General features: G+C 42.9%; 1 protein-coding gene across 7 annotated transcripts in view; it reads left to right on the forward strand.

The window, feature by feature from the left end:
* Positions 1-13,686, forward strand: part of TSNARE1 (t-SNARE domain containing 1) — a 472,834-nt gene that overhangs the window by 222,344 nt on the left and 236,804 nt on the right. The window lies entirely within an intron of this gene.

The raw sequence follows: 13,686 nt of genomic DNA on the forward strand, positions 1-13,686 counted from the left end.
CACAGTTACAATTCTGGTTCTTTATTCTGTTCCTTAGCTGAAAACTGTAACCCAAATTTGTGTTGGTTTTACCAAGCTAAACTTCCACTAATGCACTGATTTGTTAGAGAGTTTCATCCTCACTTTTAATGATAATCCAGGATGCTGAAATTCCTTTGCAGTTAGCTCATAAAGCTGGACATATATCAGAGAGGTAATTTATAGATAGTGCCATTATAAAACACAACAGGTTCTGTAGGATAAGACATGTGGCGCAGATAACATTTCAAGTAGTTATTTTTGAGCTGATAGCAACAGTCTGTGTGATAAATAAAATAAATGTGTTCACCTAAACACAGATGGAGGTTCTCCACTGCAATCTCACAAACTTGTTGATTTGAAGAAGGTGCCTCTGAAGCAAACAATTCCTTTAAGTTTAAGAGACTTTTTCACCCAATCGTCCCAAATATGAAATGAGGTGATGGTTCAGAGCCTTCACCACGAGCAAACCCTGGTGAAAACTCCCTGGATATGCTTTTGTAGATAAGAATGGAAGGGAGTTGGACTTGAGGATCCTCATGGCCCCTCTCTAATTTGAGTTATTCTGTGATTTCTATGAATGAAAAAACTGAGCCATGAGTGTTGCTCATCGCTGCCACTGTGGGGAGCAAATCAAAGTTGTGTGGTTGGTACCTGCTGAGCATCACCCTTGTCCCTGCTCATCCCTGCAAGCTCTCAATTAATCCTGGGGGAAGTGATGCAGCCATGCCATCACAGATCTGCTCCTGTGGGTGTTCAGATGGGCAGTTTGTCACTCCAGCATCGACTGCATCTCACTGTGTCCCCTGCAGTAAAACACAGCAAAGCTTTGCAGTGTCCCCTTCGTTAATCTGCTTTAATTAAAGCCGTGCTACCATGAGGTACCCTGGCATTAGGTCACTCCAGTGAGCCTTGGATTAATTTGATTTGATTTGGTGCAAAAGGACTGCTCCCTAAGCCAGTTAAGGTCTCAATCTCACCTCTTGTCTCGGTGTTTTCTCCAGGTGCTGGAAGGGAGCTGGGAATGATAGAGCAAGGAAGGTTCTTCCTCATGGGAAATGAAAATTAATCTTCTGCCACTTTTTGTGCAGCTTCCCAAAGCCAAACTCACAAACAAGAGGTTCCCAAGGTCTTCCTTGGCACAAAGACTGCCGTGGAGAAAGCTATGGTGGCTGTATGGAGAAACTGGATGAAACCATAAATTTTTATTTCCATGAACTCAGTTTTCCATGGGGCAAAGCCAAAGATCCTGTTTCCAATCCGTGCAAGCCCTGGGTTTTTTGTGAGCTGTGGTTTGCACACCTCACTTAGATGAAATGAAAAGCTGCAGTGTTTTATTTTCTACCTTCACCGAGTCTGTAAAGTCCTGAATGTAATAAAACTGTTGAGGTGGTTCCTAGAACCTTAACTCAATATTACACTTGACACAATTGAATCTCTTGATCTGCAACGTTTCTTGCCTTAAGAAGGATTTTCCCTTCCCCTTCTCCTTTCTGTATTGGGTTACATTCACATGAAGAGCTCAGCAGTGACGTGCTGAGAAACACAGATGACTGCCCTAAAAAACACTAAAAACCCACCCAGAAAACAAAAATTTAAAAAAAAATCAAAAAAAAATCAAAGCATCATTTTGCAATCACAGCTGATTTCTGGTGAGTGAGGAAGGTGTTTTGTCCTCTCTGTGCCCAGCAGTTTGTAACTGGTCAGATGATTTAAGGAAAGAGAACGGGAATGTGGCTTTTATGTGCAGCAGGACATAGTGACCTCTTCTGGAAGCTGAGCACTGGGAAGTTTGATGGCCCTGCTGTGGGAGCTCCCAAGTTGACCCCTATATTTAAGCATGATTAAAAGCACCAATGAAGAGCCAGGCAGAGGGGAAAACAAAAGAACACCTTTTACAGCAGCGCCAGGGACTGGGGTGAGGGAAGCTGTGGATGCTGCACACTTTGGAGTGCCATCTGCTGGCACAGGACTCAGTTGGATACAGGAGCTGGGTTTTACACTGCTCAGATGAAAACGGTGTCAGGGAAGCCCTGATGAATCACTGAGATGAGAATAAACTCTGCAAAGGGTTGGGGTGAAACAGGATGTTTTGTGAGTCTATTTGAGGCAGAATCCCTTGCTCAGTTGTGGAAATCTGCTCCATGTCCCCTCTCTGTACTGAGGAGAGCAAACATATTAAATGGCATTTAAATGAATATAATATTAATGATTTTGTGTATAAATATATGACTTCTGAGGTTCCTAGGGAGGAGGAGTTTGAGCTTTAGGTCACATCTGTGGGAGTTTGGCAGTTTTTAGTCTCAGCTTGTCTGGTTCTCATCTTTAGTAAAGTCCTCAGGGCTGTGCAGCTCCTCTCCCTACCCAGTTCACATAATTTTGGCACTCAAAGATGAGATTAGGTCTTGGTCATCAGCACATCTGCCTTAGGCACGGCAGGGTCTGGAAGGTCAGCTGATAAATGGCAGAGAGTGACACACTGCTGGGGTAGCATGGGGTAGTGTTAATTTGCTATTTTTGAGTTTTAAAGGTTCAAAGTTATTTAAATTAACAAGAAACCTCAGCTCATCAGTATGAGAGCAGGTAAAGGTGGTAGCAAATAGTGTTCATCTGTTGGACATCTGCAGAGCTGCCAGGCAGTCCCAGCTTGGAAAAAGTGGGGTATGAGAGAGTTTTGCACAAAAATAAAGCAAGGAAAGGGTTTTTGGTTTTTTTTTTATATAGAGAAACATTTTTTTTTATTATATTGGCTTCTGCCTTTTATTTGTTTGTTTGTTTTTGTATGTTTTTATACTTTTTGACCCAAAGGGACTCATTTTACAAAGATTCATTCTTTGCACGTGGGATGTCATTTGTTTTCTTGTCCTACAACAGTCCTGTTTATTTTGAGGTGCATTTTATTTTGAGCTTGATGATATCCAACGTTATAAAACCTTCTCCTCCTCCTTACACTGCTTGTTACTTCCAAGCATGCAGGAATTGACCCACTCTAGACTTGAGTTCACACAAAATCCCTTTAATCACCCTTTTGCTTTCTTGACTCTCCCCTTGTGCCCTCTCCAGTCTCAGAGTCTCACCAGTGCTGCTTTTTCCTCTTCTAAGCTGTGAGGAGCTGGAAAACATTGCAAATTATTAACTGGCCACCAAAACAAAGGCTTTTGAAAGTGTGATGTGGAGCTTTGTGGGCTATTTTTGGAACTGCTTTTTATTTGGAGCTGCTTCTTTGTTTACAAACTGGTGATTGTATATAAGACTTGGGAGGTGGGAAGTGAGTTGGGAAACCTTCCAATACTAAATTTCAGTAGATGCCCCTGCAGATCACAAACATTTTGCAAACTGAGATGTTTCTGTCCATAGGGGGAAGAACCCATCCCCATTTGTGTCATGTTGCCCCTCGCTGGATGCCAGTGCCCACCAAAGCTGCTCTGTCACCCCCTCAGCTGATCAGAGGAGAAAAAATGTAGTGACAGGCTTGTGGGTCAAGATAAGGACAAGGAGAAATCACTCACCAGTTACTGTCACAGGCAAAACCAGCTCAGTGTGGAGAAATTAGTTTAATTCCTTACCAATTAAATCAATGAGAAATGAAACTGAATCTTAAAACACCTCTCCCGTATTCCTCCCATCTTCCCAGGAAAACTCACTCCTGAATTCTCTCCCTCCTCCCCACCAGCATCACGGAGGGGGTGGGAAATGGGACCAGGGGTGGGAAATGTGACCAGTTCATCATAAATTGTCTCTTTCCTCCTCATTCTTCTCCAGAATGGGGCCCTTCCACGGGGTCTCAAGTCACACCAGTAAAACTGCTCCAGCACAGGCTCATCTCTCCACTAATCCACAGGTCCTGCCAGGGTTCTCTGCTTTTCTTGTCTGGGGATTTTTTTCTGTTTCTTTTGTTCTGTTTCTTTTGCTCTGCTTTTTTCATGATTCGCAGAAGGAAATGGAAATTGGTGGGTCTGGATGTGTTCACCAAGAGGAATAGGTTGAGTAGCTGCCAAGTGCAAGGACTTTTACATGCAAAGGGCCTGCAGAACTCATGTGTTTCCTGGGTTTGTCCACTGTTTATCATGGAATATTGGGTATGGGGCTGGGAGCAGACCTGGCAAGTGAAGTCAGACACTTTTGTGTGGCCCCTCAGTGAGTTTGAAGCTCCTGCCTCTGAGAGCAGAGGATCCAGGCCACGGTCTCTTCATGGTGAGGGGATTTGGGGAACATTCCGTTTCTTTCAGTAGGGTTGTGTTGACATTTTCCTTGCTTATAGAGCAGGAAGGGTGGAAGGGAGAATGAAAGCATTTCAGTGAGATTCATCACATGTGATTTCCTCTTCAAAAAAGCCGTGTAGTCATTGCAGAGGCTGACAGGAAGTCATTTTGCAAAAGGAGTGATGTGACACCTTCCTCTGTTCATTTCCCTGAGTTTCTACTGAAAAGCCAAGGAATTGGTGGGATATTTCATATTTATCCACATCATTACATTTAACACCTCAGAGCTTTCCTTTTGATATCCTCTGTTAATTCCCAGCATCACAGCAGGAAACAAATCAATCTCCTCGTTCCCTGCTGCAAATATTTGGTGATAAAGTTACCGATAAGCTCTAAATTAGTTTTCATAGTTTCAGAATGCAAAGTTGTAGATGTTGCAGCCTTACATACCATGGCAACTGGTTCCTCTTGGCAGGTTGTTCCACTGCCTATGACAAAGATGACTTTGGCTTCATTTCAGGACAAGTGATGTGAGAAGACCGCTTGTCTGCAAAATCTTTTCCATCAAGAAAATTCCTTGCGGTATGATTCACTCCTGCCATATGTGGAGGAATTAAATTCTGGGTGAGACGCATGAAGGAAACCCCACAGGAGGAGAAATGATTTGACAGCTGATCCATAGAGCTCTTTCAGCCACCTCTAAAGAAAATGCTGTGATGTCAGTATCAGTTTCATTACACATCTGGGCTTGACTCATCTGCTACAGTGAAAGAAGAAAAAAACCCAAAGAAATAATTAAAGTTCATTATTGAGTGTATATGAAATAGCATTATTAAAGTATCTCCCTCACATTTATTTATAACCCTTCTTCCTGACAGAGCCTGACATGTTTCGCAAACACCACGGAATGATTATATATTCTTTGCCCAAAATCTGAGGATGTTGCTCTGCATTCTATTCATCACTTGCTCAGTCAAAATTTATGTTCCTGCACAATCTGTACGTTTTCTGAGATCTCTTTGTGTAGGTACATTACTCATGGGACCTACCAGGCGTATTTGAAATAAGTTGGGGTGGAAGGGCTCACATTTCTTTCAGAGAAGGCCAAGTTCTTCAGAGGAGTGTTGGACTGGGCACTGTCACTGCATGGCAGGGTGAGACTGGAGGAGAAGAATATCTCCATCCTCACAATGCACACGTTTTTGTCAGCAGGATGGAATTGCCAATGATGACACTTACCCAGGAGCTACCATAGCTCCTCTTGGAAAAACACCTGGGCTTCAGCAATGCTCAGAAACTTTTGTAAAACTCAGACAGGTGTAGTTTCTTTCTTTTGACCAGGGCAGTGATTGTTCCTCTGGACTCAGCACAATTGGACACACCTCAAGTGCTGTGTCCAATTCTGGATCCCACATGTCAAGAGGGGTTGGAGGAAGGGTCAACAGAGCTGGGGAAGGGTTTAGAGAGTCAGTCCTGTGAGGAGAGGCTGAGGGAGCTGGGGGTGTTTAGCCTGGAGAAAAGGATGCTCAGGAGGGACCTTCTTGCTCCCTAAAATTCCCTGACAGGAAGTTGCAGCCAAGTGGGGGTTGCTTTCTTTCCCCAAGGAACAAAGGACAGGCTGAGTGGAAATAGCCTCAAGCTGTGCCAAGGGGGGCTCAGGTTGGACATCAGGAAGAATTTCTTCATGGAAAGTGTTAGAGATTGGGCCAGGAGACAGTTCTCCCTTTGAAAGGCCTTTTTTTAAAGACAGCTTTGGGTGGGGGCCCGAGGGGTTGCTCGCACCGCCGCTGCTCCCAGGCCGGACTCTGAAGGGAAGGAATTCAGCTCTGTCGCAGTCCACGGCAGATCTGGGGCTTCCGTCTTCACAGAGTCCATAGGAAGACCTCGACAAAGGCTCGCTGTCCTGGGGTTCCCATCCTCGTCAAGTCTTTGTTTGTCAGGGTGACACTCACAAACCGCTCTTAAGAGACAGCTCTTTCTTTTCTTAGTCCAGAAATACTGTTCATATCTCCTAATTATTTGCCAGTTCATTGATCTAGGGCTTTATTTCTCTTAATGCTGTCATGTAGAGCTAATTTGCATATTCTGTAACCGCGGGTGCCATTCTGAGGAACTACGGGTAGCCAGTGGTGCCATTTCGGGGAGCAGCAGAGGCGGTTCCCAATGGAAGGAATATCAGGAAAGGGATGAGTTCCACAGGGTAAAAGGGAAGGGGTATATTCTACAAAGGGGTACATGTGATACACTCTTGTCTTGGTTTAGAACAAATTTGAGAGGAAACTTCTGAGTACGGTTTCTTCAGTAAGCAAACTTAAAAGGTCTTTTTCTTTTAACCGGTCTGGGAAAAGAACTTCTTTGGAGAAAAGTGGAAAAAGCTATTTAACAAAAAAATCCTTACCAGCATAAAGAATGAATAATATGAAACAATAAAACTACTCGCTGCTCTGAAGAGAGATGGCAAACTTGAAAAAATCTTTGCTGTGGGTGGCTCAGCTCACTCAGTTCTTTATCAGTCCCAGTCCCTCTGGGAGGTCCAGACCCGGTGGGCCGCAGGTACCAGCCCTTGGTGCTCCTCTGGGGTTTTCAGTCTGGAATAGATTTAAAAAGTCCTAAGGAAAAAACAAAACAAAACCAAACAAAAAACATTCCAGGGAATTTCTCTGTCCTAGCTAGCTACACTAACTAAAAAGCAAAAACAGATCTCTGTCCCAGCCACCAGTCTGTGCTTCAGACGAACACAGTCCGAAGAGGAATATGAGGGAGTGAGAGCTGTTCTCAAAACAAACTTGTCGCTTCTTCCTTCCCCGCTTTGCTCTCAGAGCCAGTCCTAAAGGCACAAAACTCAATATACAGCACAGACAGAACAGCCAACTGCAGACACAAGCATCATAAAGTCACCCCAGCACAACTCTATAACAAGGAAACAACAGGTTAACAACTAACACCAGGTAAACCCAATAACCAGAGAACCACTAATCAATCATTAGTCACCAACAAAAGCATAATAAGTACCGTTCTGGCTCCTGTTTCTCACAGAAAGGATGGTTAAGTGTTGGAAGGTGACGCAAGCCACAGTCCATCCCCAGTGGACCTCAGGCTAGCCCGACCACCCTGTGGCCCACGCTTTTTGTGAGAGTGAGTCTGCCAGGTAGCGAGGAAGCGCAGCCTGATGTCTTGCAGAGTCGAGAGGTGCGGCAAAGAAAGAGAGAAGGGATCTCTCACATACCAGAAGAGTTTATTCCCTGGTGGGGAACACCACGAGAACGCCAAAAAACGAACTCTGCAGGGATTTATAAACAGGGGTGGTACAATAGGAGGGGCAAGGATACAAGAAGGTGGAGCATGAGGACAAACTGGCATAAACCTAAGCAAATCAGGGCATCTTGGGGGAGGAAACACCGTGGCGGGGAAACAATAAGGAACCAAACTCAGGGGAAACTTCTAGAACTGGGGGAAACTTCTAGAACTGGGGGAAAGGCTTCAGGGAAATTACAGGTAAAGGGAAGGTTTGGAGCTGGGACTGACAAGGGAAAAAGGGAGGAGGAAACATGGGAGAAGCCAGCATGAAAAAGGGAGGAACAGAACAGTCCATTTGCTTATAAAAACCCACTGCCACAGGAAGGGGCTGCGCAGGGAGCTGGTGGACTCACCACCCCTGGGAGTCTTCAAGAAGTGACTGCACATGGCATTTGTTGTTCTGGTCCGGTTAACAAGGTGCTGATTGTTCAAATGTTGAACTCGATCTTGGAGGTCTTTTCCAGCCTCAGTGAATCTGTGATTGTCACAAAACTAAAGCCTACATCAGCGTCCTTGGGAGACTGGCCCAGGACACACCTCAAGGGCTTGTTCTCTCCTCTGTGTTCCCACTGGTCTCACCCCCTTCTGTTTGCCAAATGAGACCTGAAAATAGATCAGAGGAGTATGGATTAGCTGTGTGGCTTTGGTGTATTAGCACAGCTGTGTTTGAGCTGAGCAGCAGCAGGGGTAAAAGCACAGGCAGTGGCTGCAAATAGAAGGACTCCAGCAGAAAGGTAATGTAAACTCATCAGGGACTTTAAAATGCTGAGCCAGATCGATGCTCCTTTGCTGATGGAAAGTGTCACCTCCCTCAGCAGGCAGTGTCAGTGGTTCAGGGAGAGCTTCCCATGGAGAAAGCTGGTGTGCAGCCTCATGATTATGATAAAATATGCAGGGATACTGTGGACTCAGTCACCTTCCACAATTTGGTGTGGAAAATATATGTCCAACACTAAGTGTGCCAACAGTTTTCTTCACTCAGTCTTATCTCAGATAAAGAGACTAGTATTTATCTGGAAAAGCAGTTTTTTCCAATGTTTTTTTACACATTTTTATCTTTATTGATAGAAGTACCCTGTGGCAAGAAAGATTCTTTTCCAGAATGTGGGCAGAATGTTGGTTTATATTGAGAAACTAATGACAAATATTTCTTCAAGAGAAGAGAGATATTTTTGTCTAAAAATGAGATTTCCTGCTCCCCAATAGTTGATCTGTGTATGATAATGAAGGAGAAACAACTGGAATGTGTAGATTTTTATAATGGCTATTGTGTTTTTGGAAAGATTTTCTGCCTTCCTTCTCTCACCCTTCCTGCTGAAATACATCAGCACTAGTGAGGGTTTCAGTCCCTGTGAGGGTTCTATCTCAGCTCCTGCCATACCTGACTGAGAGATCTGTGCATTTTGAAGGTAACCTGAATCTGCCTTTGGCTTCCTTTCAATTCACTTCCAAGCTTTCTTTACTCTTTTTCCCCTTTCCCAGCACCTTTTTTGTTCTTCTTTCACTCTTGCACAGTCCCTGCCCTCATTTGTTTGGTTGTCCCTAATCCTTGGTCACCTCCTCTTATTTGCCCCCATATTTTGTTCATGCCATTCCCCTCTGTAAAATTCTTGAAAAAGCATTTGAGGGCAAACAGCACTGAAGCCGTTTCCTTGTGAGGTGTTCCCCTTTTATGGCATATGATATGATCAGTTACATTTCTGCCCATAGCCACAGGATTAATATTTAAATTGTGCTTATTGACATAATGATACCCATTGTGAGACTAACAATATAAATATGCTGGAGGAACAGCTAGGAAAACAAGATAAGAGAGTCTCAATGCCCAGGGGACATACACAAGGTGGAGAGTAATAGGGAACATTATGTATTTTGCTCATCAACAATTTTTCAATGAAAGAGGATTTAAAAACTGCTGCAGTTTTCAGCATATTAAGAGTGTGAGGTGAATTGGGATTAGCTTTTGTGGTGACTCCATGTTGTAACAAACTACTTGTGACTCCAGCTTAGTTTTTGAAGTTCCTCGCCTCACTGGAGCCTGTGGAAGTCCAAAGTGTCCTCAGCAGATATTGCTCTCTCATTTAAAAATTTGAAGAGATTTGAAGCGGGGTTGATCCAGGATTAGGAGTCTGAATGGTTTAAAAAAAAAAAGAAGTCTGTTTCTGCCTGATTTCTGCACTGCCCTGTAGGAGAACTCTACTTGGAGACAGGAGTAGTGATCTTTGTAACTCAAAAGTACAGTGTCATGCTGGAAAGTAACCCTCTGAAATGAAACCAATGTGTTCAGTACAGGTGAATAATTAAATATCAAAAGTCAAATAAAGGTAGAAACAGCTTTTGAGAAGATATCATGAGAAAATAAAGGATAAAAACCCCCTGCATTAATAGGCAGGAAAATGTTGCTATAACCTTCACTAGGATCAAAATTCTACCCTCACCAATGAAATCTTAGGAATTATAAATGTTTTCTTGATTATATTCCATTTCTTAATCAGGGTGCCTCCTTGTAACATGACAGCTCAGCCTGGAGTTTGGGAGAGAGGAGGGTGGGATTGGTGAGGAAGCCAACTTTTACACAGTGGCTTCAGCACTGCAGTTCATCCTTCCTGGTCCATATTGGGCCTCCCTTGATTGATTTAAATTGACCTTCAGGCTTCTTCTTGCTTCTGAGCACTAAATCCTGGGGAAGCAAAGACCTCTTGTCTGACCTGAGCACATTTTGTGGATAATCTCTGTGTCTGTTCTGTAAACTCTGTAGCATCTTCAACAGACACAGCACTGAGCATCTGCTTCCTCCTCTCTCCCCACCACTGGTTTGTTTCTAATGAAATATTTATTAAGTGAATGATATTTGCAGTCAGAGAAGGAGATAATTCATGCAAGCAATCAGCTCTGGGTTAACTGGAGAATGAAAATGTCTTGGACCGTAGCAAAAACTCATAATCAAAGGGCTCCCTAGCTATCCATCAAACAATCAATTACTGTATCCATTAGTCCCCTTTCAGCACACATTAGAACAATTTACTAGACATGCTAATGTCCGGGTCATTGCTCCTTAAGGATGAGCAAACAGCAGGGGCATCTATCAAAGTTTTGATGCAGTGTGATCTCATACACTGTGAATATATAGCTTAGATCACTTCATATTCTCATGGTGTTAAGTCTATTAAAGACCTGCTCTGCGAGGGAGAGGCTGGTTGCCTCCAGCCCTCACCAGCTGAGGGAAACTTGTCAAAAGAAGTTGAACTTTTCACATGATTTTGCCTTCTGGTGTGGTGAGACAGAAGGTCATTCTGTGTGACAGATGAATAAACAAACTGCACATCAGTAAAGCAGGGGTGGTTTTGTCACTTCTTTGTCACGCTGGCCAGGCAATTGCAAACACGTTTTCTACTCTTACATGTGCCAGGTGGGGGAAAACAGGATTTTTCCACAAAGAGGAAATCCAAGAGGCAGCTTCTAGGGCACCCCCTCAGACCTGTCTTGATTCTCTGTCCTCACCTACTCCCTGACAAATCTACTGGGCATTAACCCATGCATGCTGAAGAAATCTCTGTTAATTCCTCCACAGTGTAGATTGTTATCTCTGAAAGCAACAAGACTCTTTCTACAGGTAATAGAAACAAACACATCTTAGTGTACTCAGCTGAGCTAGGTATGATTTATTGTTTTCTATTAAAAAAAAAAAAAAAGAAGTATCTGGTTTTTGGTCAGATTTTTTTGTTTGTTTTGTGGTTTTTTGTTTGTTTGTTGGTTTGGTTTTGGTTTTGGGGGTTTTTTTATGTTTTTTTGGAATGTCTGGGGTTTTTTTCTCCATAGTATCCCTTGGCCACAGCTGGGCATGTGTACTGTAAGTCTCTACTTCTGAGCCTGACATTCAAGGCTCCCTTTATGGTCTATGGCACAGTCTTGTGTTAAGTAGCTGTCAATCTTTTTAATCTGGAGAACAGGGCTCTTATCTCTATTGACTTTATTGACCATGTCTCCATTGATTATAGTGGGAGTCTTAATCAGGAGCTCGGAGGTCAGTGCCTCCACTGTGGGTATGTAAAGTTGGAGAGGTGGATTTCTGGCAGTTCAGTTTGCCTGATCAATTCGAACAGAGATATCCACTGTGTAAACATCTCAAATTGGTGTTAAGAGGGATCCCACTTGCATGTCAATACCTCCAGTCCTGAACCAGTGTCTGCCTAATTTATCCCTCCTACTCTGAATGACACTTGATATCTGATGGAACAAAGTGGCAGCTCTGTTAACAGGGTAAAGCTCCTTGTCTCTATGGCCAGAAAAGGCCAAAAACGTGAAGGGCAGAACTTTATTGGATCGAATCTCCTTCTGGAGAAACCCACTTCACAATAGACAGAGAGCAGAAGGAAATAAATTCCCTGCAAAGACCTTTCCTTGTAGTTCACTGTGGTCCCTTTGTGCCTGCAGAATTCATGGGTTCAGAGGCAGTGTCTGCACCCCTGTGTGTTAGTAAGGAGCTTCTTGTGCAGTGAAAACCTGGGTTTATGTGACAAAAATCTCATTTTCATGCACACAAACGTTCAGAGGAGCAGCAGAAAACTCTTGCCTCTCCACAGAGAGAAGCCTGTTCCAATGTGGGTTTGCAGACAGAGGTCTCTTTCAGGGAGTGAAATATGATTTTAATTCAGTGAATGTGTCCCAGCCTTTCAGAATCAGTTAATTACTTCTTTATTACTGTAGGAGTGGAAAATTATCAGATTTGAGTCCTTTGGGACTGGGTCAAATAGTTAGGAAAATTATCAAGATGCAACAGGTCAACCAATCAAAGCCCCATGCAGCATTTTTGAGAGTGGATTTTAACACAGGACAAAATTTCTCCTGTGTTTGGGTGGAAGTTTCCAACCAAAATATATTTTTATGGCACAAGCAATGAAATCTTCATGGCTTGGGAAGGGCTTTAGTATATACAGAGAGAACAAAAAAGAACATGAACAGGGCAAGTAAAATAACATGAGGTATATAGTCTATAAACATCAGATGAGAAAATGAGGGAGCTAAATAAAATAGTCTTGAAGAAAATATCAATGGAGACATGATTACAGTCTATAAATACTTTCAAGGTGAAAATACAAGTGAAGACCAGGTGAATTATTCACGGAGTTAAATGATAAAAGCCAGGATAGCCTGATGGTAGGAAAGAAACATGTAGGTTAAGTGCTAAAACTAATAAAGAACACTTGTGTGGATGGTTAAAACCCCATCAGTTCGCAAAGTCAATAGCACAGTTAAAACAGAAGTGAAATAAATAATAATGATAGTGCAATAAAAATCTGTGGTAGAAATTATCTGAATGTTTATCTGTGGCCTCACCTGCCTCTGACACAGTGAAGACATTGTCCTGATAATAACTGGAAAAATGGGCAGATTATGGACAATTTTGTTACATGTCACGTTCCGGAGGCGCTGAGCTGAAAAACCTTTCAGCATTTTTTTTAATCTTAATCCTTTTGCTGAACGCTTTATTTTGGAAACAGTTTAGGCAGCTTTTCAATGCTCGTGAAAGCCTGTATGCTAATGGGGTGGTGTGGGACTGAATGAGGAAAGGTTAACATCTCTGCGAGCGTATATCACCGAGACAGTGCCGAGCACCTGAGGATAATAAAGCTGCTCTGCACTGCTTCCCTTCCTGAAACTTCCTATTTCTTGTCACCATTTGGAAGGTTAAATTCACTTCATCCTGCCCTGTAAAGGACTTACACAGGGTAAATTAGCAAACTGCCAAATTCTCCCTATTTCATTCTCCCTGGACAAACTCGGAAGCAAGATTTTGTTCCCTTTAGCAATGTTTACATTTCCTATTTTCATTATTTCACTTTGCAAGCACTTCGGTGCCAAATACACCTCTGTGTCTAAATTTCCCTAATAACGTTAGTTTTTCTTTCCTGAGACATTGCCTAGCTCTGTAATAAGTGTATCACTATGCCTGAGGAAGAATATAATTTTCTTTCTGCTGTTCTCGTGTTTTTCTCTAAACCAGTAAATGTTCTGACTTGATTTGACTTGAAATTCAAGTTGTCACTCTTCATTTTTCTGGAGATTGAAGCTCACATCCTCTGAATAAGGTTGACTGTTGTTAAATATTTCCAGTAAAACAATGTCCTCTTGTCCATGTCAGTCCTTGCTGCTGGAGCACACAGAAATC

The sequence above is a fragment of the Prinia subflava genome, chromosome 1, assembly GCF_021018805.1.
Source record: "Prinia subflava isolate CZ2003 ecotype Zambia chromosome 1, Cam_Psub_1.2, whole genome shotgun sequence".
Taxonomy (NCBI): Eukaryota; Metazoa; Chordata; class Aves; order Passeriformes; family Cisticolidae; genus Prinia; species Prinia subflava.